The sequence below is a fragment of the Triturus cristatus genome, chromosome 1_2, assembly GCF_964204655.1.
Source record: "Triturus cristatus chromosome 1_2, aTriCri1.1, whole genome shotgun sequence".
Classification (NCBI taxonomy): Eukaryota; Metazoa; Chordata; class Amphibia; order Caudata; family Salamandridae; genus Triturus; species Triturus cristatus.
In genome coordinates, this window is record NC_140580.1 from 841,481,987 (window position 1) to 841,507,945 (window position 25,959).

Sequence of the window (25,959 nt, forward strand, 5' to 3'; positions counted from 1 at the left end):
TGTTTGTCTGTATTTGGCCTAGCACCAAGATATTCCTATGGGGATGATTTGTTAGCTCTATATCAAATGCAGCTAACATAACATAATGTCAATCTTGCCGGTGTGCTTAGCAAAGTTTGAGAGCCCTCCAGATGGCCCGCTGAATACATTGTTGTGTTCTGCTGGCTTAAAAAGCTCATAGAAGCTGTGTAGAACTGTTGGGGTGAGCGCCCACGTCTCCTGTAGACAGAGAATGTCACTTCTGTGCACATATGCCAGCACAGACTTGCTTGTCAAAGTTGACTTGAGGCCCACCACGTTCCACAATGTGATTGTAAACATAGGCTCTTTTGTGGGTTTCTGAGATTGTGGGCAGCCTGGGAGGTGGTAGCTAGGCGTAATTCTCTTGGCTGCCACAGTGGAAGCTACTCAGCTGGCTCCACTTGTCGTTGTCATTGCTTCTTGTCATGTGTCTTACCTTTCTTAGGTTATAGGTGTATTATACTGCTAGGGATTTGGCAGCTTTTGAGCCACCTGGAAGCCAATCCTGTACGGCCTTGGGGGCTCCTGCAGCAGTAGCACATGTGGATATTTCGCTAGATGTAACTTTAACAGCTCTATGGCCCATTCCTCAAAGAACCTTGATTTGCTCAAAATAATGTCTCTGAGGCCTTCTCATGTGGTTATAGTGGCATCTGAGGTTCCTTTTTCTGTGATTTGAGCGAACTATACAGATGTTAGGTCAGCCTAGGTCAGGTCGTTCAGTGTTGGGATGTGTTGGAATTGGTGTAATAGATTACCTATTTAGTATGTCATGAGAGCCCTTGGAAGTATAGTGTGGGATGAACTCCAGTACGAGCTGTTTCATAGTGCCTGCTTGTGTGACTTCACCTAGTCTGGTGGGTTGAGGCTCCAGTGCACATAGAGGTAGGAAGGATGGGGACCTAAGTTCACCGTGAGGGCGGCTTGTGTGGTCACGTGAAGAGTTGCTTGTGAAGCCGTTCTGCCTCCATCCATTGGGCTGTTGGACCCAATGATTTTTATAGCTGATTGTCATGGTCACTGTTGTTGCCAGGTGTGGGGTGGGCCTGTTGATTAGTTTGAACTGTTGCAGGTTATCGTTTGAGCCATACTGTATGCTCCCCTGTTCCAAATTGCTGGGCAAAGTGCCTCGGGATCAAAGAGTGTTTTGGCCGCTGCTTGCAAGACCAAGAGGGTCTTTAGTGAAGGGTGACCTGCTGGTTAGGGCGGTATGAGAAGGGGTTGTGTTGGTGCTTGTTTCTGCCGCTTGTATCCTAGGGGCAGATGTGGTTGTGGGAGCCCTGGGCCCCTGCACATTGGGCTTTGATGGTTGAGCCCCGTTTGTCCCATGTGTTGCGGCTGTAAGTTTATTTGATTCATAGATTGAGCTTGTGAGTGTGACCTCTCTATGCGGTCCCGCCATCATTGTGTTTGAGGGGGCGTAATTTCCCATTGTTTCAGGTGTGCTGCTTAGCGCACCAGTATCTACCAGGGTCTCCTTGTTTTCATTAGATGGCTTTGTGGTGGGTGTGGGTATTAGGGTGATCTCAGATGTGTGAATACTGACCATTGGTGCCTGTGCCATGTTAGGCCCTTGGTTAACCATTTTAAGTTTCTTTTTAGGGCAGTTTGTGCAGCTGGAGGCTGGAGGCTGCTTCTTCTTTTGGTGTTCCTGCCGGCGCTATATCTCGAGGGGTGGGTTTCTTGGTGTTTCTTGCCAACAGCTCGGTGTGCATGTGTCTTCCACGTTCTCCATGCTTGACTTGGGTGCTAACTAGACAAGCATTGGCATAGCCAATAGGTCTCGCTTTTGGGACCTTATAAGTATTTAGTTATGCAGCACAATATCCTTGGTGCAACAACATCAATTGTTGCATGGCTAAACACTTATAAGGTCCCAAAGGCAAGACCTATTGGCTATGCCAATGCTTGGTCTGAATTTAGTCTGGTGTCCTGGAAGCTGCATAATTACAATATCTTAAAATAATAAATACTATTTATTACCTTCCCCACACCATTTTAATCTTTGGGCTCAAAAGGTAGGTACACTGCACGGCTCTATTTGGCTCGTGCAACGTGGCCCGTTCTGAGACGAGCATCCACAATTCAAAAGTGAAAGGAGAGGCAGTAGATGCATTTCATTCTCAGTGGTGAACACATGGCTAAATAGCACATATGGAGGGAAGGGCCAAGAGTCAACTTAAGTTAAAAGTGTGTGTTCCATGTGTGGACATTATTAGCAAAATACCAATAAGAGGCAAAATGTATCCAAAAAAAGGACATGGATCACATAGACCATATAGCATTTAAAATTTTTGGAATGCATATTACACACCCCAGATCCAGAGATACTGGTAGGTCTTTAGGCATCAAAGCTATTTCAAATTATTTAAAACACAAACAAAGTAATTGGTACAGCAAAACGCAATTTGGGCCACAACCCCCCATTGCTTCTTCACAAACCCCCCCCTGAAGCGCATACATCAATCTCAGTAATCCAATTAGAAAGATTAAAAAAAGCCCACAATGCCAAGAAAATAAGAAAACGTGTTAAAAAAAAAAGGAAGGCCTTTAAATGACTGGAGAGACAGGGTTAATGCTTGCACCCCTGCTACTAGGCCTCATTATTTATTTCCTCAAAGTGGCACCTGAGAAACTAGAACTATCCGAAGAAAAGAAGGAGATGTAAGATGTATTCAGTTCACCCAGTGAGCACAGGATCGCCCCAGCGTTGCTACCCAGAAAGAAGCAGCAGCAGCGATACAGCCAGCGAAAGGGCCACCAGCGAAAGGGGCACCATCAAGTGATGCCCATGCAAGAGCACCAGACCAAGTGAGAGAGGATGGCCCAGTGGGTGTGAGAGAAGAGGCTGTCACGCCCGCGCCTCCAGAGCCATGCAGCGGCGATGCGAGAGACTGAATTGAAAGGGGAGATACCCGAACTGTAACCTGGGACAGTCGGAGGCATCTCTTCGGACAGAGAGCGGGAGACTTGAAAGAAACCCCCACAATGTTCAACATCCCACTTTATTGAGAAAGGCAGTGATAATTCCCAAGAAGCCTCATGTCACCTTGCAGATGCCCTCCTCCTTTTACAGAGTGCCCCAGCTGCAGGACATGGGGCTATGTCACCGCCCATGTGCCTTGGTTCCCAGCCCGCCCGCCCCCCTAGTAACCAACAAACAGCAGTTTCATAAAATTTGTGTCTATCATTCCAAGCTGAGTTAAAGAACAGTTGTTAGAAAAGCGTAATTTGGCGTCAACAGGCCCAGCTGATGCAGCTGCTCCAACAACTGCACAAAAACACTGGTAAATACTGACATGGAGGGGGTCAGTCTAGACTGACTGGGCCAAAATTAGCACCTGTAAATTGAATAAAGATGAATATGCTGCTGGTTATCTTGATCGCTTGAATGAGGTATTTGAGCATTATTATTGTATTGCCCAACCTGCTGAGCATGCTCATGCAGCTGTCGGTGCTGCTTTTCTTCAAGGTTTCCTGCCCAAGGTGTACGAACAACTTTGCACCATTCTCAGCTTTGCACCATTTGTATCAAATGCCAAATCAAGGGTCTTGCTGCATTGGTTTCGTTAAAAAATTATTGTGTCGCTATACAAGAGAGGACAAGTTAGTGGAAGTAATCGCGCAAAAAAAAAAGCATGCGAGAGCTGCCCACGAGCGCGTGGCAGCGCAAAAGTGAAAGTAATCGCGATCCAAGCACTGACTGAGCGGCCCGATGACAAGTTAGTGATCGCGCTATAACATTAGAACAAGACGGTAAAAGTGAAAGCAGGGCAAACATGTGAGTGCTGCGCGCGCAGCAGCGGAAAAAGTGAAAGCTCCGGATGACGCCTCGGGCGCTGAAAGCTGTCGCCTGCTTGCGCGCACGCCCGCGTGAACGCAAGTGCTAGGCCGTGTGGCAGCACTTTCAAAACCCGTACACTATGTCTCGGCCAGACCAGCGCATGCGCTGGATCAGGCGAGACCTAAAAAATCGTAAAAAGCTTAATGGACCCCTGCACTTGGTGCACCTGAGGGGTGAGAGCTGCCCCTGCGGTCAAAGATCTCCTATTTGCAAGGTGCTGTGTTTTTTAGATAGTTTTTTCTGTTTCTTTTTCTCCCTTCTCGAGAAGTTAGAGTTTTTTAAGGAGGCTGATGGTATTAAAGATTTGCGTAGTTGGGCTTGTTCGCTCTCTTCGAGCAGACTTGGGGAGAATGTGTCCGCTGTGGGGCAAGGGGTGTGAGTGCGCTGTTTGATGGTAGGGTGATACCACTTTTCGATTTCCGGGGGAGCCAATGTTGCCTTGACTGGAGAAGGACTGCAGTTTGACTGGGGCAAATCTATTCAAAGCCGGTACGTTTATGTTTGTTCCTAGGCAGCAGGTCTTGTTCTTAAAACTATCCATGAGTTTCCACAGTATTTCACACAGAGAGTTTAGTTGTCAATCAATGGGGAGCATGAACAGAGTTGGTCCACCCCTGCCCGCCCAATGAGATTTTACAATATGCTTTGTCTGAGCCCCAGGTCCGCTAAGCTTGAGGCAATGGATTGGATTAAGTCTATCTGTTGTTCCTTCTTTTGAGATTGCCTAAGGGTGCCCTGGATTATCTTACTTGATATTAATGGAGGTCAGAGAGGCCAAGGAAGGGCTGGAAGGCCCAGTGAGAGGAGATATAGGTTACCCTGTTTGTGGGGCTGATGGGCCTGCATTGGTACTCGCTTCCAAATACAGGTGTTTGGGCCAGCGATGCTTCAATTTGGGCTTCCAGCATGGCAAGAAAGCTGTCTGATAAGTTGCCCAGTTCCTGATCAGATATGCTTTTTCTCCTAGGCTTCTTTGAGGGCGACTGAGTGGGATGGGCCTCTAAAATGTTTTTTTCTTGGCTCCCAGGCAAATACAATTGAAAATAAAAGATGATAAGAGGAAGAAAGAGAAAAAAGCCAGGGAGAAATACAAAGGCCAGTCAAAAGAAAGTGGGAGATGGGGAAAGGAAAAGGGAGGTGTAAAAATATTAACAAAATATTGAGAGATAAACTTAAAGACACTGAGAATAAGAAAAAAGGACAAAAAAGAAAAATCAGCAGAGTGATATGGGTAAGAGGAATAAGAGCAAAGTAAACAATTGTGGATTTCCCAAATGGATGAGAAAAAGAACAAGGAAAATTCAAGAATGACAAACAGTAAATGAAAGAAAGGTGAAAAAAGTAGCAAACAAAGGAAGATAAAATTAAATAAAAGGATCTTAAAAACAAAATAAATAGAAATATAAGAAGTCGAAAAAAGAAAACATGAAAGTAGTATGAAACTGCATGAAAAATTCGAAGAGAAAATAAATTCACTGGAAAAAATGGAAGAGTTATATAAAGAACAAAATAAAGTGAAAGGGATGTAAAAAAGCAAAAGACAGCCTGTGTAATCAAAGGAGATGTTTTGTGTGAGGGTCTTAATCTACTGTATTAAGGCACAGTTTCACATGCAGCCTTTATTGAGGAATTTCAGAGAGTTTTACGCCACCGCAGATTCTTTGCTATACAAATTCTTCCTCGCGAGTATTAAGAATACCAGCTGTCACTATTGCTCTATCTAACGTACTTGATTTACCAGCACAAGAAGGATGAAGGTTGAGTTAGCCTTACAGAGATTTATAGTAAGGATCAGCAGATCGCAGCAGATTTCAGTGTGCTTGTTTAACTCACAGCAGTAATGCACCACAGGACTTCAATACATAATCATGATACCATAAACCTCTCTACAGCTAAGGTTAAAAAAAAAGAGAGCTAAAATCTGCTTATCTCTTTAGTTGTTTAAAGGATAACTAGTCCTATGCAGTAACATGCATGCCACTCCTCATGTCATTGTCTTTTGGCAGGAGTATCAAAACTCAATTGAAATAGATTGTTAGAGTGAATTATTGATGTAATTTTCTTATTACAGGTAATGGAAAAACTAGACTTTAATGAGCACTTTAGATACATGCTTTATAGTTATTTCTGGGATATATATTACATAATGATTTAACACATTAGTTGGAATATCCCTTACCCGCCTCCTGCACCCTCATTTGCTGCTGAGTCCCATATGTCGGCGAAAGCCAATAACTAGCATTGCTGATTAGTTCAGCAGTTAGTAATGCTACCCCAAAGCTATGTTCTGTGTTTTAATCTTGTTGAGTCGCCAAAGCTTTTTCATTGTACTTTATAGGAACACCAATGGCCCATTAAAATATTTAAAGCAATATGTGTCATGCTATAGTTGTGAAGATCTTGGGATTATTATTATCCAAACTGTTGTTTATGTAATAAAGCCAACACATGTCTTGTCCATGTACGCAGTGAACGTTTTCAAGGCTTACATCTGTAGTGCACGCTAACAAGAAGCACAAGTATTCAAGATTGTATGCATTGTTGTATATATGGACAATACAGTGACCTGCAGTCTGGTGCTAGTAAAGGCATGCCAGAGAATAATCAGGAAGAATGAGTTCTGTGGTTCTTCACCAGAAAATGTTTTGCAGTTTTTACTCCCCGTTCGTTAGATAGTAAGGTCGAATTATTAATATGAATCCTTATCCTATAACTAAAACACTTACGGTGCTTCAGAGTATATTCTATGGGAAGCAAAGTTCAGTTCCAGTAATCTTATGGGCACCTCCGTTAAGAAGTTATATTATATTGCCTATCTGTACCATTCACCTTCCACTGTACTTAAATGCCGTGGCTCTTACAAATGTATTGTTGTAATCTTGTATTCCTAGTGCTAAAAATCTGAAATGAAGTTTAAAAATAGAAGTTGTATCATGTTTCAAAGTCTGGATGTGTTGTCAAGTAGGGCACATAAAGTGGCAATTTTCCCACTGACCTCTGGCACAAAGCTTCTAGTACAAAATTGCAGATGGACATTTTCTTAGTCCTTCTATGTAACAATACATTCAATCTTAAATACTGGTGCTTCTTGGCATGGGCTAAGGATGTGAGACTTGAAAAAGTCCATTGTATTGATGGACAGAATGCATGTTGTCTGTATGAGTTGAATAGAAATCTGAAGAAGAATAAACCAGTGATTTACTTCTAGCTATAACAAGACTACGTTAACTATTGGGATGTACAACTGGTGTTGCCATAACGTATCGAGATAAACCAAGAGCTTAAGCTTTAGGCTTTGTGAAGCAAGCCTAAAGCCTGGGTGTTATCTTTGATATCAATCTCTCTTTTATCCCACAGATAAACACGGTCGACAGAAATGCCTTTCACACCTTCATCAACTGAACGTTATCTTCTCGATTCTACACTGCACACCGAAAATTGCATTCATCCTAGCAGTGGTCATGTCCCACGTGGACTGCTGCAATGGCTTTGGAGACACGCCTTCCTACTACTGGTCTCAAGAAACTCCAGTAAGTCCAAACCTTCGAGGACCGACTGGTCTACAACCTCAAATGATGCAACCATGTTATCCCTGCTCTCAAATCTCTCAATTGGCTCCCAATTTAGGAAAGGATCAAGTTAAATGTATTTGTCTCATCCACAAAAACTTTAAATAATTGCACACCGAACCATATTGCCCACCTCTTTGTTCCCTACCAGCCACCCTGGCCTCTCAGATCCGCTGATACAAGGCCGATAACACCTTGCAAATTCAGATTTAAAATATGACGTCAAATCCCCCTTCACCAACGTACCTCCATATATTTTTTTTATAACAAATTTTATTTGGTCACATTCCGATACACTGGGCAACGGCACCTCAATGGTACAGTGAAGCAGTTGAACAATGTGTGCATCGATAACCATTTCTATGAAAAGAAACAAACCTTGCAGAACGTGCAGGGAAAATAATAATCTAAACATTGTGCAGACAATGGACCAGTGTCTAAATAAAAATACATGATTCAGCAGATTCACAGCAGACAACCCAGTAAAATAATAAAGCAGGCCATCGATACCACCCTAAGGGACGCATGACGAAGAGCGGGGAGGGCAACTCAGGGGTCGTCCTCAGGGACAGGGGGCAAATCAATTCTGCGGTAAGCTGCCCATCGCGCCCATACTTTGCGATGTTTCCGTGGGCAGCCCCTAGCCTCAAATACAGCCATCTCAGCACCCATACACTTGTCCAATTCGGACTTCCATTTGCCTATAGTCGGGGGAGAGGATGCCTTCCATCCCTGCGCTATGTCCCGGTTGGCTATAGTAAGGGCGAGGAACAGCAGGTGCTGTTTGTATCTGTTCCCCCCGTTATCGTCAGTGGAATGTAACAAGAACAGCCGTGGGTCCAGTGGAAGCATCCACCCCAGCACCTCATTAAGAAACGTCTTGACTCTCTTCCAGAAGGGCTGTAGGGCTGTGCAAGTCCAAACCGTATGGAAGAAGGATCCTTCCTCTCTGCCACATCGCAGGCACTCAGGGTACTGAATGACCTCCATTCGCCACAATCGCATCCTCGTGTAGTAGTCTCTGTGTAAGTATTTGAATTGGATGAGCCTGAACCGGGTGGAAACGGCCGCACCCCGCGGACTTGCGATCGCCTCCGCCCAATCGTCATCCGTCAATTCGGGAATGTCTGCAGTCCAGGCTAGCCGGGTATTGGCTAGGGTGGTGTGGGTGTGCGTCGTCAATGTTTGGTATATTTGCCTGATTTTGTGCAATCCGAGGTCCCCCTTCAACAGGCGACCCTCAAGGGGTGAAAACTCAGGGAGGGCCTCCATATTGCGGATCTGAGGTGAGAGTGCGTGTCGGAGCTGTAAAAATGTATAAAATTGCGACTTGTGGAGGCTGAAGTCGGTCTGTAGTTGCTGGAATGATTTTAAGGTCGAGCCCTTCATAACATCGCCCAGGGTAGAGATCCCCACCAGGTCCCAACCCCGGAACCCTCTCAACGTGTCAGCAGATCTCAGGTACGTACCCTGCCACAAGGGAGTCTGTCTAGTAAGACGCCCCCTCCAACCCATTTGTCTGGTCTTGGCCCTCCATAGCTGGACGGCTTGTCTACTAGCAGGCGGTAAATTATCTAGCCTTGTGTAGCTATAGAGTAAATGGAGCAGGGGGACCCGCTCCATTGCGGCCTGTTCGATAGCATAGGCCGGATCAGTGGGAGAATTATACCAAATCTAGTTGATTACAAGGATGTGAGATGCGACGTAGTATGAGTAAATGTCTGCAGCTGCAATCCCCCCGCAATACGTAGACTGAACGCAAGTGCGGAGCGCCAAGTACCTCCATATTTAAGGCCCTACCCATTCCCCTCAGATTGGAACAGGATCATTGCAAATTCAGAAGATCCTTAAAGACTTTTCCTCTTTACCCTGGCATTCGGATAACACTACCACCTGGGACGTTTTCCTCAGTATTCTCTTTCTAATACTCAGATGCCTAAGACTGATTCCCCACTTCCCTGGTTACTATGTACTCTCAAGGCTTCACCATCTTAACCTTTATTGCTATCCACTCACTCTGAGGTCCCAGTAGGCGGTGAGCAGCGCATTATAAATCCCCCAAACATCAACAGAACATTTTTCACACCAGCCTTGCCATGTGTAATTTCAGAATCTTTGGATGCTTACATTTTGTATTATACATGACTGTGCGCTGTGTGATTAGGGGACCAGTGTCACTGGGTGAATGTTTTTTAAAACATGCACTGATCATTACTGATCACTGATGTGTTATACATAGATATTGTTCAAACACTGAAGCCTGACTATAACATTTTGAAACAATAATGTATCATGGTATCTACCTCAAGCCAGCATGCCACTGACCCAAAAAGTGTTACAATTTCATTCTCCTATGGTTTGAACTGAATCCTATTAATAACACAGAGAGATTTTCAGTCAAAGATAATTCCACTTATTTCCTGTTGCATCTTGTGACTGCTTATGCGTGTCTGATGGTGTTAATGGTTACAGTTTGTATTTGTAAACCAGTACAACTTCTCTTCTCACGTCTATTGGTCACAAACCATGCAATATGCAAAAACCCATATTCCACAGCAGAATCTAGGAGAACACATTTGCAACAGGTGAAGAGACATTTTCCCTGGAGAGGAGACTGATTTGTACATCAATGTGCCTAGACATATGGTGTTAAAGAGCTGATGACATTAAAATTATTCAGGTGTGACATCGCATAGTCAGCAATAACAATGATCTGTACTTATTTTGTTTCTTTTCCACCCCTAAAAATGCCTTTGTGGAAAAAACAGAAGTGAGCCAACCTGGGAACAACACTCTGCATTCTACAATTTGTCTTTCGTGACACCTCCAGATAAAATCAGAGGTTATAAAAATACCTGTGCTCCGTGGGAAAACGGATCACAACAGCAACAGAACTAAATCAACTGACTCAGGGAAATAACAGTTTCAAAACACTTGTCTGGAAAGATCGTATGCCTGTTAGTGTTTGGGTAATAATTAGACTGGAAGGGAACAGTCACAGTTTGTTAGCACAAAATTCCATCATACAATTTGTGTTTTTCTGACTTTTTTTTACAGAGTGCAGGTAGATCGTGAAGCACAAACTAACTACAAATACACATACAAGAAGTGACAATAGAGCAGAGGGTTGAAGGACATAAAACCTAAACTATAATACCAAAGCTAAATACATTGAAAACAACATACTGTAATCTGAATACTTAGCAGCACAGCTCCTATGGTTATAATTGCAGTGATGTCTGTTGTAAAGAAATGTATTAAAAACGAAAAAAGCATATCCATCGAACAAGTACTAAACCAAAGTGTAATGCTCTTCCCAAGCACCACTGAACCTACATCTAACTCTAACCTTAAGCATAATTCTGGCCCTGACCCAAAGTCCAAGTTTAACTCTATGCCCAGAACTTGCTAGCCAAAGTCTTAAGCCCAACACTAACTTTAATCCTCTAGTAGCGAGCCAACATCTAAACCCAGAACCTGCTAAGCACACGCTAAAGCCTACCATTAAATTTAAGCCTAACTATAAGAGTGAGCCTGCCTTAAACCAAGCATTAAATCCGGAACCTGCCAAATATACACATAAGCCTAACACTAAATTTAAGACTAACTCTAGAAGCAAGCTAACGGCTAAATGTAACTCTAAACCTAGAACCTGCTAACAATACACCTAAGCCTAACATTTGCCCAAGACCTGAGTACAAACTTTCTGTAAACTCTAAGCCTAGCCACCAACCTTGGCTCGAAGGTCTTTATTACAACTTCCCATAACTAGTGTCAGCACCTAAAATTTGGGGGGCCAATTGATGACCAGTGCAAACCCAAAGCACTTACAACAACGGCCTCCTATTTTTGGCGTCAATCCGTCTCCAGGCAAATGGATCTTTACCACCGTATTAGAATGGAGCCGCAATCAAATGCTTTTTAAAAAAATCACCTACTTTCAGTATCTTTTTTTTATCCACAACATAGTTTTATTGTTGACATCCAGTACAATACATGGTCTTCATAGAGCACCCCGTGTACATATACATGGTGACAAATATATGAAGCAACATTTCCAACAGTAAGAAAGGATTGGTTCCACAAGGAATATATTGCAAGAAAGATTAATAACCACAAAGAAAAGAAAAACAAAATTAAAATGGAAAAAAGAGAAAGAAAGAAAAGACAAAAGGACATCTGTGCCACATTGCCTCCTTTTAGGAAACATAATAATCCCAGATAAAGAGAAAATTTCTGCTATCCATATTCAAAGTGAATGCAAACACTACGTACATGCCAGTCGATTAGTATCATAGTAGTGGTTCTTCAGCATCAGACGGGGGGGGGGGGCGGTATGTGGCTCCAGATATAATCCTCCATATTCGGACCATCTTTTCCAAATTTTGTAGTGTTTACGGGGGCATCCCCTTGCCTCGAAGACCGGGAGCTCCAATCCCATACAAAAATCTAGACCTTTCTTCCACAACCCAAGTGACGTTGAGTATTCATCTTTCCAGACTCGGGCAATATCCCGTTTTTCCAGTGTAAGGCCCAGGAATAACAGGTGGCGCTTATATCTATTCCCACCTATGTCCTCCGTAATATGTAGTAGAGCAAGTCTCGTTGAGGACGCAATGGTCCACCCCAAGACCTCTGACATGCATGTGAACACCCCGTTCCAGAACTTTGATAGTATGGGGCATGACCACACAGTATTAAGGAATGTACCTTTCATAGATTTACAGCGCAGGCAATGTGGGGACGCAACGAGTCCAGCACGCCATAATCTGTGTCTGGTATAATAGGCTCTGTGCAAGTATTTGAAGTGGATGAGACGCAGACGAGCCGCAATTGCTGCGCTGTGTGGGGACTCCAGAGCCTTCCCCCAGTCATCCTCCTCTAGGGGACCCAGATCCGTCTGCCATGCCTCTCTGGTATTAAACAGTGTGGTAGGGGTGTTGTTAATAAGTGTGCAATATATTTTATAAATATTATGGTCTCCTAGGTTGCCCATAAAAACCTTTGCTTCAATGGGGTTAAATTCAGGGATTTCCGTCAGGTGAGACAGGTATGGGGTAAAGGCATATCGGAATTGGAGATACCGATAAAATTTCATATGGGGCATAGCGTATTCTGTTTGTATATTTAGAAAAGACTTAAGGGTGCATCCACCAACTACTGCCCCCACGAGTCAATCGCAATGGCCTCCCAACCTCGGAACCCGGACAAGTGTGTGAGCTTTAATAATTGGCCATTTTTCCACAGTGGAGTTTCTCTAGTAAGTCTCCCCCACCAGCCCATCTGGCGGAGCGCCGCCTTCCAAATCTTAAAAATCGTGGCTTTGGCAGGTGGTAGCTCACAAAGCAGTGTCACTACATAAAGGACCATGTGAATGGCATTATCCCCCAACAGCCAACGTTCAAGCGCATATGCCGGGTCCTGACTGTCACTATACCACCAATCGTTAAGGACAAGAAGATGGGAGGCCATGTAATATGCCTGAATATCTGGGGTGGCCACTCTGCCGGTGTAGGTAGATTGAAAGCAAGTCCTCAGAGCCACCCGTGATGCACCGCCACCCCGAGGAAGCGGGCTAGAATTGCATTCAATTGGCGGAATCATGTAGGTTTATCGGATAGGGATGATTCTGTAACTGGTACAGGAGACGAGGGAGGGACATAATTTTAAAGATAGCGGACCTACCAAACAAAGACAGAGGTAGGTGGGACCACTCTTGTGTATGATCTCCCACCTGTGCCCACAGGGGGGCGAGGTTCTTATTCCATGCCAGGGTCTGAGACGAAGAGAGATAAACTCCCAGATATTTAAAGCCATCGGGGGCCACCACCACTTCCTGCAACCAGTCGCCCAGCCGATCTCCGCCCGCAGCGGCCATAAAAAGGATTTACCCCGATTCATATAGAGGCCAGTGGTTTGGCCAAAGATCTGCATAATGCGGAGAAGAGGCGGACCGGTCCGATCTAGATCTGTGAGAAAAAATAAGACATCATCCACATAAAGCGCAATGCGATCGGAGGTGCCTGGTGCCCACTCCAAACAGCGCAGCTGCGTGTCTATCCGTATCCAAGCCGCAAACGGCTCCATAGCCATAGCAAAAAGGTAAGGAGAGAGCGGACAGCCCTAGCGCATTCCTCACCCAGTGGAAAAGCCTCTGGAGACTGAATCAGCCACTCGGACCGAGGCAGTAATGTCCGTGTAGAGCAAGCGATTAAAGTGGAGCAGCCGGGGGGCGATGTTGAGGCAATCTAGCAAGGCAAAGAGAAACGTCCAGCTACGGGAATCAAAAGCCTTGTTCATGTCTGCCAAAAGGAGCGCGGCAGGAGTATCAAGCTTATCGACCGCAGCAATGGCATTATGGGCATGCCTGATGTTATGTCGCGTAGCGTGGTGTGGCATAAATCCTGCCTGGTCGGGATGAATCAGCTCTGTAATGTCCGGGACTAAACGATTTGCAATCACCTCAGCTAGAAGCTAATCCTCCACATTAAGTAAGGAAATCGGGCGATAGGATGAGAAGTGTTCCGGTGGACGACCCGGCTTCAAGAACCCAACAATCTCAGCCTGTTGCCAATCGGACGGAAGGATTCCACACTCCTAGGAAGTCTCCAGGGCCCCCAGATAGGGTTTTAAAAGTTGGGTGTGATATTTTTGAAAAAACTCACAAGGGTAGTGGTTTGGGCCTGGTGCCTTTCCCACTCGCATAGCCAATAGTGCAGACAGGAGTTAATCTGCCTACAGAGAAGCGCTCAGTGCATCTTGTGCTGTAGCGGACAAAGCACAGGGAGGGAAATCGTCAATACATTTCTGCACCATGGCTACAGGCAATACCTCATGGGGGCATAAAGTTCCACAAAGTGAGCGGCAAAACTGTCGGCAATGGCGGTCGGGTCTGTAAATGCAGTTCCATCAGGACCACGTATACTCGGGAGCGTCTGGGGGTGCAATGTCTGCTGCAACAGGTAATGCAGCATGCACTTGATTTGTCGTCCCACTGGTAAATCCGGCTACGGGTGGCAAGCCAATAAAGGCGGGCTTCGTTAAGGAGCTCACTGTCGTATGTCTGCTGCACTGTCAGCAATTGTCTGCACGCAGCCTGTCCTGCAACTTCCCTACAAGCTCGCTCCAAATCAAGTAACTGGGCTTCAATTCTGAGCACTTTGCCACGTCGCAGCCTATGCTGGGCATTACAGAAGGCAATGTCAGCTTCCCAGAGAGTGGGTTTCATAGCCTTCCACAGGATGACCGGTGACTCCACTGTGTCGGTGTTAAGTATTAGATAGTCCCTTAAAGATGTAAGCATATGTGCCCTATATTTCTCATATCTTTCAGTATATTAATGTTCAGTCAATGATGAGAGGTTTGGAATCACTTCAATGCTTTTTTTCTCATTAAGAAAATAGTAATTGTTTTTGTCATTTTTATGCAGGTTAGTCAAATTACAGAAATATTGAGAAAGGTTTTCTTAGAGTCAGCATAAAATAGACAGCGTGTTCCATAAAGGAAATAGTCCCTATCTTAATCTAAGAGTCCTAACCTAAAAAAGAACCTATGAAGAGTTCTTTCAGAAAAGAGCAAGATTCTGGAGTTTCTAATTAGTCATACAGATTGAGCTCCTCATAAAGAGCAGTTCCAGAAAACTCAGCCGTGTTCACCAACATGTTGCAGTAGCAACTGTTAATAAAGGAAAATAGGTTAATCACAGCAATCACACTGTGATCAATATGGGCAGAAAATCTCCCTGCAAAAGGGTCAGAGTAAATGAAAATCTCCACGAGCAGTAGCACACAGCAAAAATAAGTGAAAACTATGCATAAAGCATCGAGGGTAGGATGGCATTAAGGCAAATGGTATTAAGGAATTTATTTTTTCTGACTAGCAACACGTATATATGAAAATATAAAACATTATTGCAACTTTCAGCATGGTTAAGTCATTCTTATCCAATGGATCCTTTGGCCTGTCGTCTCTCCTCCTATTTTCCACAGTAAGCATTCATGCTAGTGAGCAGTTGTCTAAAAATTTAGAAATGTCTTGCACTACATATATGAGGGAAGGTTCTCTTTAGAAACCTTTGCAGACCTATTCTGCTAGCTGTTGTCAGTGTTCCAGCGGGTGAACAAAGGGCTAGTCTAAAGCAACAAAACATTTCTATCAGTAAAGTCTTGATTAGACCATGCAAAACAATATCTCAGTAAGTTTAACATTACTAATACTCTATTCATTATGAAAATATATCGAAGTACATTGTTTAGAGAAATAAGAAAATCATATTGTGTGAGCAGACCTAATCATCTGCATTCAGATGATTAGGTCAACAGTTTCTAAAAGGCATTTTATTTCAATTTCAAACAGAAGACTGAAGAAATTTTCAGGCCTAACCGTAGAAGCCCATTAGGTATGGGAGCCTACTACTTTATTTAAGCTGCACGTTTGTTTTACACGTCTACGGAAGCATCTTCTCCTACAATTTAAAGCTGCATATTTTATTTTTCACTTTTAAAGAAACATTTTTCTATGGCTTTTTTCTATAGTCATGACAAATTTAACCACGTTTTCTAATGTCAGGCACATATTCTTTAACGTTAACCGAGGTAAATTTTCATGAGAATTTTAGACTTTAACACTAGTCCAGCTAACTCTGCCCATCGAGGTACTAATACCAACAGTACCAGTAACCCCAAATCTGTGGAGCTACTGAGTGGTACATGTTCGCCCTAAGTTGGCAGGATATGCCCAGATGTGGGTCCCTAGCTCACTTTGCCACTGGATTCAAGCTGGCCTGGTTGATGATAGGTGCTACACCGAAACTGGTCCCGGATGCTTGATTCTGGTCCAGGGAAGACCTGACTTGGCAGTTCAATCTGGACTGTTCCCATGAGGTACAGAGTCAAGACTGATTTGCATTTGGCTGGGTCTGAACTGGGGTGGCGCAATGAGCTAAAGAACGATGATGGATTCAGCCCAGATCTGTGACTGGGGGTGAGTGTCTGAAAAGTATCAGCGCTCCGTCCATCATCTCCTTGTATTTGCTTTGTTCGCCCCAAGTTGGCAGGGGGTTCCTAGACATGGGTCCCTTGCTCATTTTGACACTGGATTCAAGCTAGCCTGGCTGATGAGGGATGTTAACCCAAAACCGGACTCAGATGCTTGGTTCCGGTCCAGGGAAGACCTGGCTTGGCAGTTTGGTCTGAACTGTTCCCATGAGGCACAGGGTTAAGATTGATTTGCAAATGGATGGGTCGGAATGGGGTGGGGAAGTGAGCTAAAGAGCGATGATGGATTCAACCCAGATCTATGACTAGGGGTAAGTGTCTGAAACGTTTCAGTGCTCCGTCCATCATCTCCTTGTGTTTGCTTGGTACATGTGGGAACCTGAGTTTTTCCTTAGAAATGAAGGGCCTGATTCACAAACCACATTTGTAGTACATAAATAATACAACAGTAGTACTACTCAAGTACTACAAAATGCAATTCACAAACTTATGGAGGGGGACCTCTGCCTCTGCTATCTTTTCTGTATGAAGTTCTCTGCCACAGGTGCTGATACTTCCACACATGTACATACACATTTATGTCAACATGAAATGTGTCTGATTGTGCCCCTGTGCCACCTGCCTTCTAAAAGGCACAGCTTTGTAAAGAAAGCTTTATTTTCTCCAAAGGCTACTTTGGTGAATAGCAGGTGAGACACAGGCTTCCTGACTAGGGTGCTTTGTTCTTCTGGAGCACAGGCAGCAGTGCTCTTATTTAGAACAATAAGCTCCTATTTTCTGTTTCCTCAAATTTCTTTTTCCATCTCCTGGAGTGCTCTTTCAATCTAGTGATGCCGTCAAGAATTTATAGCATTTGTTCAAAATGAACTGTCCAAAAAGCAAATGCATGAATTTGTTTGGTCTTTCTTTTCAGTTCAATTTTTTTTAGTGAATTTCATAAATACATGTACAAGAAAACAGACAAATACTATCTGTAAAAATGCAGTAAATAGTCAAAGTACTGATATAAATATCATATAGAATTATGTAATAAAAAAAGGTATTGGACACAATAACAACCCTAAAAAGAAATATAAATTATAAAAAAAAACACATATATAGGGCTACTTATGTAATACTGGCTTAAGAATATTAAAAATGCGTATTTATATCCAGCAAGTAGAAATATAGTCATCCAATGTGAAAACATATAAGAACTTTAACTAAAGGAGACTTTTGAGTTTTGTTAAAAGAAAAATCATTTCCTTTCCTTATATATAGAATTTAATTCCGACCAAATTTGGATGGATAAAAGGTTTGCAGATTTCCAATTCATAGTAATTCATTTATTTGCACACGAAACAATGAGATCAAACAATTTCTTATCCATATATGATAAAGGCGCACCAAGGGAAAAAGATTTGTTTGAAATAATGTCAAAGGTTAGAGGAGTAGTAATCTTAAAGATTTGAGAAATTCTGTCCCAAACTTTAGATCAAAATTGAAAAATAATTGGACAATCAAAAAACACATGTTTCACAGTACCGGGTTCCAAATTTCAGTGCTGACAATCCTGTTTATCACTAAGTAGTGCATAATATAATTTGACAGGAGACCAATAACAATTGTTTAAAATAAATGAATTGGATTGGCAAATAGATGAAGGAAACCAATTAGAAATATTGCATAGCATAAGTTTCTTCATGTGCAGTTGGGTATGATTGGTATTAAGAATAGGACTCCAAAATTTACATAGTTGCATAAGCATTCATTGTTCATATATTTAGAAGCAATATGGCGAGAGAATGTATGAATATTAAAGAAAAGCGCCACATCTGAACATGAAGGATGAGGAATGCAGAAATTATACGCATTACGGTGAGCAACAGAAATTATGTGATATTTGCATTGTAGATCTGAGAAGGACAAAAACGTATTGCTGTGGCAAATATCATAAATGTAAAAAATCCTAGCATCAATCCATGTAGACCAACAAGAGACAAGTGTATGTAGTTTGACCTGTGAATTATACCATAATGAACCTTTTTATAGGATAAACAGTCTTATTATGTAATAATGCATCAACATTAGCTAGAGCAAGTTTTGTTACATTTAGGATTGAAGAGCAAGACCCTAGTTTAGGGAAGTTCATGGTAAGCATTCCATGTAGAGGAAAAGGAGCAGCAATATTCCTCTCAATTAGAACCCAATTTGGGGTAAGATCAATGTCTGAGTTTGAAAACCAATCAACACGTTGTGCAGTTAAAAAAGAGAAATTATATTTCCGAAAATCAGAAACCAGCCTCCAATTTTGAGAATTGTAAGGTTTTATATTTAATTTGCCTTTTGGGGTACTTTGCCGCTCTCGGTGGCGGGCCGGGTGGCGCTCCTGAAGATGGTAGTGCTTCCAGGATCCTGTATTATTTTAGGACTCTACCCATTTAGGTGCCAGGTTCTATTTTCAAGCAGCTCCGCTCCATGACTGGGGGATTTCTATGGGGGACTACCAGACGGAGGGTTACGCTGATCACAATGATGCGTCCGAGAGCTGACGGGGGTATGGCAGTGCCGGACTTTGAGCTCTATTATTTAGCGGCCCAGTTACAGTGGCTCACTCGAGCGGTAGCTCGGGAGTTCCGGGGCCAGGATGGCCCTGAAGGAAGGTGGGCCCCGCATCATGTCCTGTCCTTTATTGTGCTACAGCAGCGGCTGTGCCTTGAACGGCTTACGAGTGAAGAGCGGACATTGAGGTTGTGCTGGAACAGGAGCCAGCACAGAGCTGGGTTCGCCTGCCCTTTTGCCCCAGAAATCCCGCTGGGGATGTGCACGGCCCTTCCTCATGGCGGAGACTGGACGGCATTAGCCGAATGGAAGACTGGGAGTACAGGTGCTGGGTGATCTATATGAAGATGGAGTGGTGCTACCGTTTCAGACCCTGCAAGACCGATACGGTCTCCCTCGGGGAGATTATTTATTGCACTCAGCCTTGGTTTCGGCAATGCAGTCTTACTGGAATGAGGGGCTGTCAGAACCACAGACATCCTTGGCTTGCCAGTATGTGGTGATGGCCGCGGGAACCTTTAAGGCGATCACGTGCCTTTATAGGCGCATGTTGACTGAGAGGCTGGAACCACTGCGGGTACTACGGGGGAAATGGGAGGCGGACCTAGGTAAAGAGATCCCTGAGAAGACGTGGGCCCAGATAGTTAGGAGAGCCTGGAAAAGCACTAGGAATGCCAGGTTTCAATTGGTTCATTTTTTAATTCTGCATAGGACACATTTAACCCCCGCCAAAATCAATCGATATTTCCAAACGGATGCTGCCCAGTGCCCACGTTGCAGTCTGGAGGGGGCTCCCTTCCAGCATATGATGTGGGGGTGTCCGCAACTGGGAACGTATTGGGAGGAAGTGGTTGATCAGCTTAGTGGGGTTACAGACCGGGATATGGAACCTGACCAAGGCACTTGCCTGTTGCATTGGTTTCCGCACACCTCTAAAACAAAAGTGACGAGCAAGTTTATAGATCTAGACCTGTTGCTGGCTAAGAGGTAGATCACTGCACACTGGAAATCAGTGCAAGGTCCCAATATCGGGAGGTGGAGGGCGGAGTTACTCAAATGGGCAAAGAGTGAAAGCACACTCAGGTTCCAACAGGCCACGCGCACCAATAATGAAAAAACACTGGAGGCGGCGAGGGCGTGGGAAGCGCTGGTGGCTGCATTACAGGCATCTGAGACGGACTCAGAGGTCGGTTTGGCCTTGGAGGCATCGATGGGGTCGCCAAGACTCGCGGGAGTGGTAGAGTGATATTGTACATATCCTGTGGTATACTAATTGGACTCTAATAGTAGTGGGGCTACCTGTATTGTGATGCTATTACTGAGGGCACCATAACGAAGGGGTTTGATGTTTTTACTTTTTTGAGCAGCGAGTACGTAGGGCACACCGGTGACAAGAGAGGGAAGGGGAGGGGTTGGGGGTTAGATGGGCTTTAATTTTTCTATTATATTATTCAGTTGTTGTATTGCTTAATCCTGTTATTGATTGCTATCCGGAACTGACAGTATAAGTGTGCCCCTGGACAATACACTGCTGGGATGGGGGTGCCCGTAAGATTGTAGTTAATGTCATTGTGGTTCCTGAGGCCTTGACCATACTAAGATGACACTAAGTCAAGGGCGATGGCAGGATAATAAGCTGGATAATTGTAATATTGTGTTATCTGCCTGATGTTATTGGAAAATCAATAAAAACATATTATAACAAAAGGTTTTATATTTAATCCTTGTTGGTTTGTTGTTCCAGATACATTTATTGAGAATTGTATTGAGGTTTTGTTCATAAAAAAAGCAGGGAAATAACACAGGAAGCATTTATAGTATGTCTTAATACCTTCCAATTTGTCCCACCAGGAGAAATTTAATGACAGCCATTTGTCCAATTTCTCTGTAATATAGGATAGAACTTTTTTACAATTTATATCAACAGTGCATTTAATTGAATTTATTTACTAGATTCCTAAATACTTTAGACTAGATGAATTCCAAATAATATTAGTACCATTGAGCATATCTGTTGTACATTAAGCATTTAGATGAAAAAAACCCTGTTGTATTAATATTCTAGGTGTACCCTGAGATTGAAGCATAATCTTCAATAATTCTCAATATATTGTGTATGCTATTGATGGGATCACTGATATAGAGTAAGACATCATCTGCATAAGAAGAAGTTTTTAGAGTTATGTCATTAATAGTAATCCCTGTATTGTCTGGCGAGTTACGAATACGGCACAACAAAGGTTCAATGGCTAGTAAATATAATAGTGGAGATAGAGGACACCCTTGTCTTGTACCTATATATAAAGCAAAGGATGTGAAGGTAAAACCATCAACATATATAGTTGCTTTAGGTGAAGAATACAGTGCCTTAATCATTGAAAGAAATGTGTCAAAACCAAATGCTTCCATGGCTTTGAACCAAAATTTACAACTAACTTTGTCAAATGCTTTTTCAGAATCTAGAGCTATAAGACCAATGGGATGGTTTATTTTAGGCATGGAAGCAATAGTATGACAGACAAGTCTAGTATTGTGTGCTGATAATCCTCCTTTCATGAAATCAGTTTGGCCTGGATGAATGATATGATTTAATACCTGAGATAGTTAGTCTATGGGCAAGTATTTTGGCATATATTTTGCAATCCTGATTAATGAGTGAGATGGGACGAAATGTTGGAAAGCAATGTATGGTCTTAGTCTGGTTTCAGGTGCACAATGATTGTGGCATCTGAAGTGCTTAATTTTATCCAGTGGTTTCCGGTGCTCAGCACCAGAACTTAATTGTCAACACTGGCACTTATGACAATCTGCACTGTTTATCTAAATTAGAGATTAACACAACAGTTGTTTATTATTTAAATGAACACTAAAAATGACTACTATCTGATGTCCAAGCCATTGCTGTAGCTTTGGGGTCTGGAATAGCTTGAAATGTCATACTTGTAGGGTGTGTTGATTAGAAGTTGTGTTGATTCTGTGACTAGCAGCACGTATAAGGTCAATGAGTAGCAGTCCAAACTGCAGTGGCCTCTTGACGAGGGCCCGGCACGTAATTGTTTTAACAATCAAGTACTTTGCATCTTTAAAAGTTTCTTCAACAGAAGCATTGCAATCAAAATCTTAGAATAAGTATAAGAGAACCAAGGCTATTTGTATAGAGAAAGATCTGTAGACTTCTGCTGGAATTCCATCAGGGAATTTAGACTTTTAGATGTTTAGACTTTGAGGACTTAATTGCAGGGTATACCCCTTCTATAGTTAAAGGGGCATCAAGAATAGTTATATCTGTGTGAGATAGTATTGTTAGATTACAATGATAAAGGAATTGATCAATTGTAGGGTCATGCGCATTGTGGGATTTACCATAGAGGTTTGAGTAGAATTTTTGGAACTCTTGGGCTATTTCTGTATTAGATAATAGTAGGTGGCCATTTGAGGTACGAATAGCAGAAATCTGTATCTTATCTCTTTCGATGCGTAAATAGCTAGCAAAAATGCGACCCGCCTTATTGGCATTAAACTGGAAATTAACATTCTGTTTGCAAAATTTAAAGGTTCACTCTTGTACTAAGCAGGGTATTGTATTCATAGCAAAGGGTTTGTCATTTTAGTTTAAATCGTACATCTGTGGAGGATATAAAATATTGTTCAGCTATAGTAATTTGTTGCTCTAATGATGATAATTTGGTATTAAATAACTTGTTCTCATGTGTCATTATGGAGATAGAAGCGCTTCGCGTGTATGCTTTAGAATCCCAATTAGTCATTTTTGAGGTATCTTCAATTTTGTTGTTTTGAAAATAATCAGTCATAGAAGTCATAAATTTGAGTTGATATGGGTCAGAAAGTAGAGTTTCAGTATTCATTCTCCACCTGTATATACGTTGGGGGGCATCAATTAAGGTTAACAAAAAAGTGATTAAAGCATGATCTGATATAGTGATGGGTTCTATTTTAGAGTTTGAAATCATATGAGCTAAATGTCTAGAGGATAATAAATAATCTATACATAAATACGTGGAATGAGCATTGGAGAAAAAAGTAAAATCCTTATCAGTTGGGTGCGAGAGTTGCCAATGATCTAGCAGTTTAGTGTATGAGAAAAACGTTATGAACAATGTGTACGTTTTTTGTAGGGCAAAAATTAACTGTGGAAATTCGATCCAAATGTGGATCAGAAATCATATTAAAATTACCTCTCACAATAAGAGGTTCAGGACGCATAGCAAGAATTTCGGACATAATTGAGGGCCAAAAGTGGGGGTCATCTTGATTAGGAGAATAAATATTAACTAAGTTGAGAGAATGCTTATCAATTTGAATATACATATGAATGTAACGGCCAATTGAATCAGCCTTATGGTTCAAAATGATAAGTTTGCTGGATAAAAAGGGCAGCTATTCCATTTTTGCGACCTGTTGCTGCTGAAGAAACTATATTGCCCACTCATGATTTCGTCATAGATGCTAGGATTTTATCATCAGTATGGGTTTCTTGTATAAAACAGATGTCAGTTTTACATTTGTATAAATAATCTAGAATTCCCTTTTTACTGGATGTCGTAAACCCTTAACATTGAGTGAAGCAATCTTTAACTTACAACTATTTGGCATAACAAGTTAAAGTTGACAGAAAAAGTATAATAGAAAGTGGGATATAGATAGGATGTAGAACAGCTAGAAAACAGTCGAACTAGAAAATAGCCCATAAATAAGGACAAGCACACTAACAAGACAGACAAACACTTATAACATTGAGAAGTGAAATACAAGAAATGAGCTATTGAAAGTACGAAGGTACAATCCAGAAATCCTGTGGAGAACGTATTGCCTGTTAGTGAAAGAAAAGAACAATATTAGTTATGCAGCCTCAACCATCAAGTATTATTTATAGATGATCGAAATTTCATTGCCACTGGAGCATGAAGATCAAGATATGCAACTAAATCAGAAGGTGAGGTGACGAATTTGGTGATGTCATTTTTCCAGTTTCTCAGTACTGCAGGGTCATATAAATCATATTTATATCCAGCTTCTTTCAGTCTGGGGTGTAAGTCAGAGAATTGCTTGCAAATGGCTACAGTCTCCTTTGCAGTCTTGATAAATATAGACTTTATCGCCTTAAACCAAAAGTGTTGGAATTTTTAAATAGCCTTTCGACTAAGTACCAGATGATTATGACGTAGTTCTTTGAAAATCATTTGTCTTGATTTCGGTTGGATTGGTTTGCGATATGAGGGAACTGCAATTTTATCTCTCAATATTCTTTGGTTTATTGAAAATGCGTAAATTATATTGAATTTGTTTGTTCTACTTGCATTTTTCTGAAATTACTTTTTACCCCATATATTCCAATGAAATATTGTATTGTTTCAAAATTAAATGCACAAAAAGTCTTTCCACCTTCCATATTAAAACTTATATTCACTACCAGAAACTAAATATTTAATAAAATAAGCATTGGCAAAGCCAATATGTTTCGCCTATGAAAGATCTATTGGCTTTGTCAATGTTCGTTTACATGTTGCATAGCAATACGAGCTGCTGTGTAACATAGCCAAAAGTTAAAAAAAGTGCTATCATGTGGCCAGCATTGACCACACCATTGCGTTTAAAAACTTTTTTAAGTCATTGTGAGCAGGAGCCTGCCTTTATCCCCTTCATGACCCCCGCACCTGACTCGCTGTGCAGGTTCTCACCTTCAGTTGAGAGAGGACCGGGAAAACAGGAGTTAACTGACCCAGGCTCCTCTTGCATACAGGAACAGGACCGCCTCGGGGAGAGCCAAAACCAATGGACAGGAGAGCCGGGAAAACAAGGGGCGAAAAAACGACAGGCCCTGGTCGATACTGGCTGCCTACAGAGTCTAATGCAGCCCCAGGCAGTTCCCGGAGGAGTCACCCACTCATCATCCAGTGCGTGCATGGGGACAATCGGCAGTACCCCACCACTGACGTCAGAGTACAACACAAATCCTCTGCGAGTGGGCCTCATTCCACGGCTGCCAGAGCCAGTAGTGTTAGGGAATGACTATCCCTACATGTCTAGGTTGGTACGAGATACATGGACGGAGGGGGAGGAGTGGAGAAAGACAGGCCCCTTCTCTCAAGAGCCAGAACCGGAATTTCTACAGGGAAAACAAAAGAAAAGTGGAAAACAGAAAAAACGGGCAAAAAAGAGCTGGACAAGAGTCGCTTTATCCCAAAGCACGGAGGTGCCTGTATGGCAATATGATCGAGGGTTTTTTGCCGCACAAAGAGAAGACCCCACCTTACGAGAGGCATGGAACAAAGCCACTGAAGAGGAAGACCCAGAACAAGTAGGTCCCCAATTCACCATCAGGAAGGGATTGCTGTTTCGGAAAGGTGGGAGGGATCTGCCATCTCAGACCTGGCATAAAGCACAAGCAGTTTCCTTTTTGCATGCCCACCGCTTTTGAGGAGGCAACCTCCCTCTTTGGTTATATAGAGATTTTACATATTCCTCGACTCCTGAAGCTAAGGAAGAGGAAGAAAAAGGACCAACCTCTTACAGGTCCAGTACCTTTAGTTGTCTCCAGTCTACCCCACACTGATACTCGCATAGTGCGCACCTATTTCTTCCACACTCCCGGGTCTGGTGACGGTACTTCTCTCCCTCTGAGCTCAGCATTATACAGGACAGTCATATTTACCGCCTTCTATTTCTTCTTTCATCTCGGTACCCCGGGGACGTCACACCACCACTCACCTGGAGGAGGCGGGAAGGAAGAAGGACGCCATCCAGACAAACATCCCAAACACTCTTACCTTGTGATTTTTTCTGTGACCCTGCTCTGAAATAAAAACACGCCATCATTGAGCTACAAATAAGGCCTCCGAGATTCTTTTTCTGCCCGTCCCTCTCACATCTGGTGTCAGAAGTGGGATCCGGTTAAAAGTAGGCCGCAGTACAGAAGATGGAGGAGGGTCAAGAGAAGCTGGGACGTAGAATGGAGAATTTTCTAGCC

At 42.7% G+C, this 25,959-nt stretch overlaps 1 pseudogene; it reads right to left on the bottom strand.

Moving 5' to 3' along the window:
* LOC146868123 (UPF0696 protein C11orf68 homolog pseudogene) overlaps nt 1-25,732 on the bottom strand; it is a 37,872-nt pseudogene extending 12,140 nt beyond the window's left edge.
* Nucleotides 25,733-25,959: the final 227 nt, after the last annotated feature.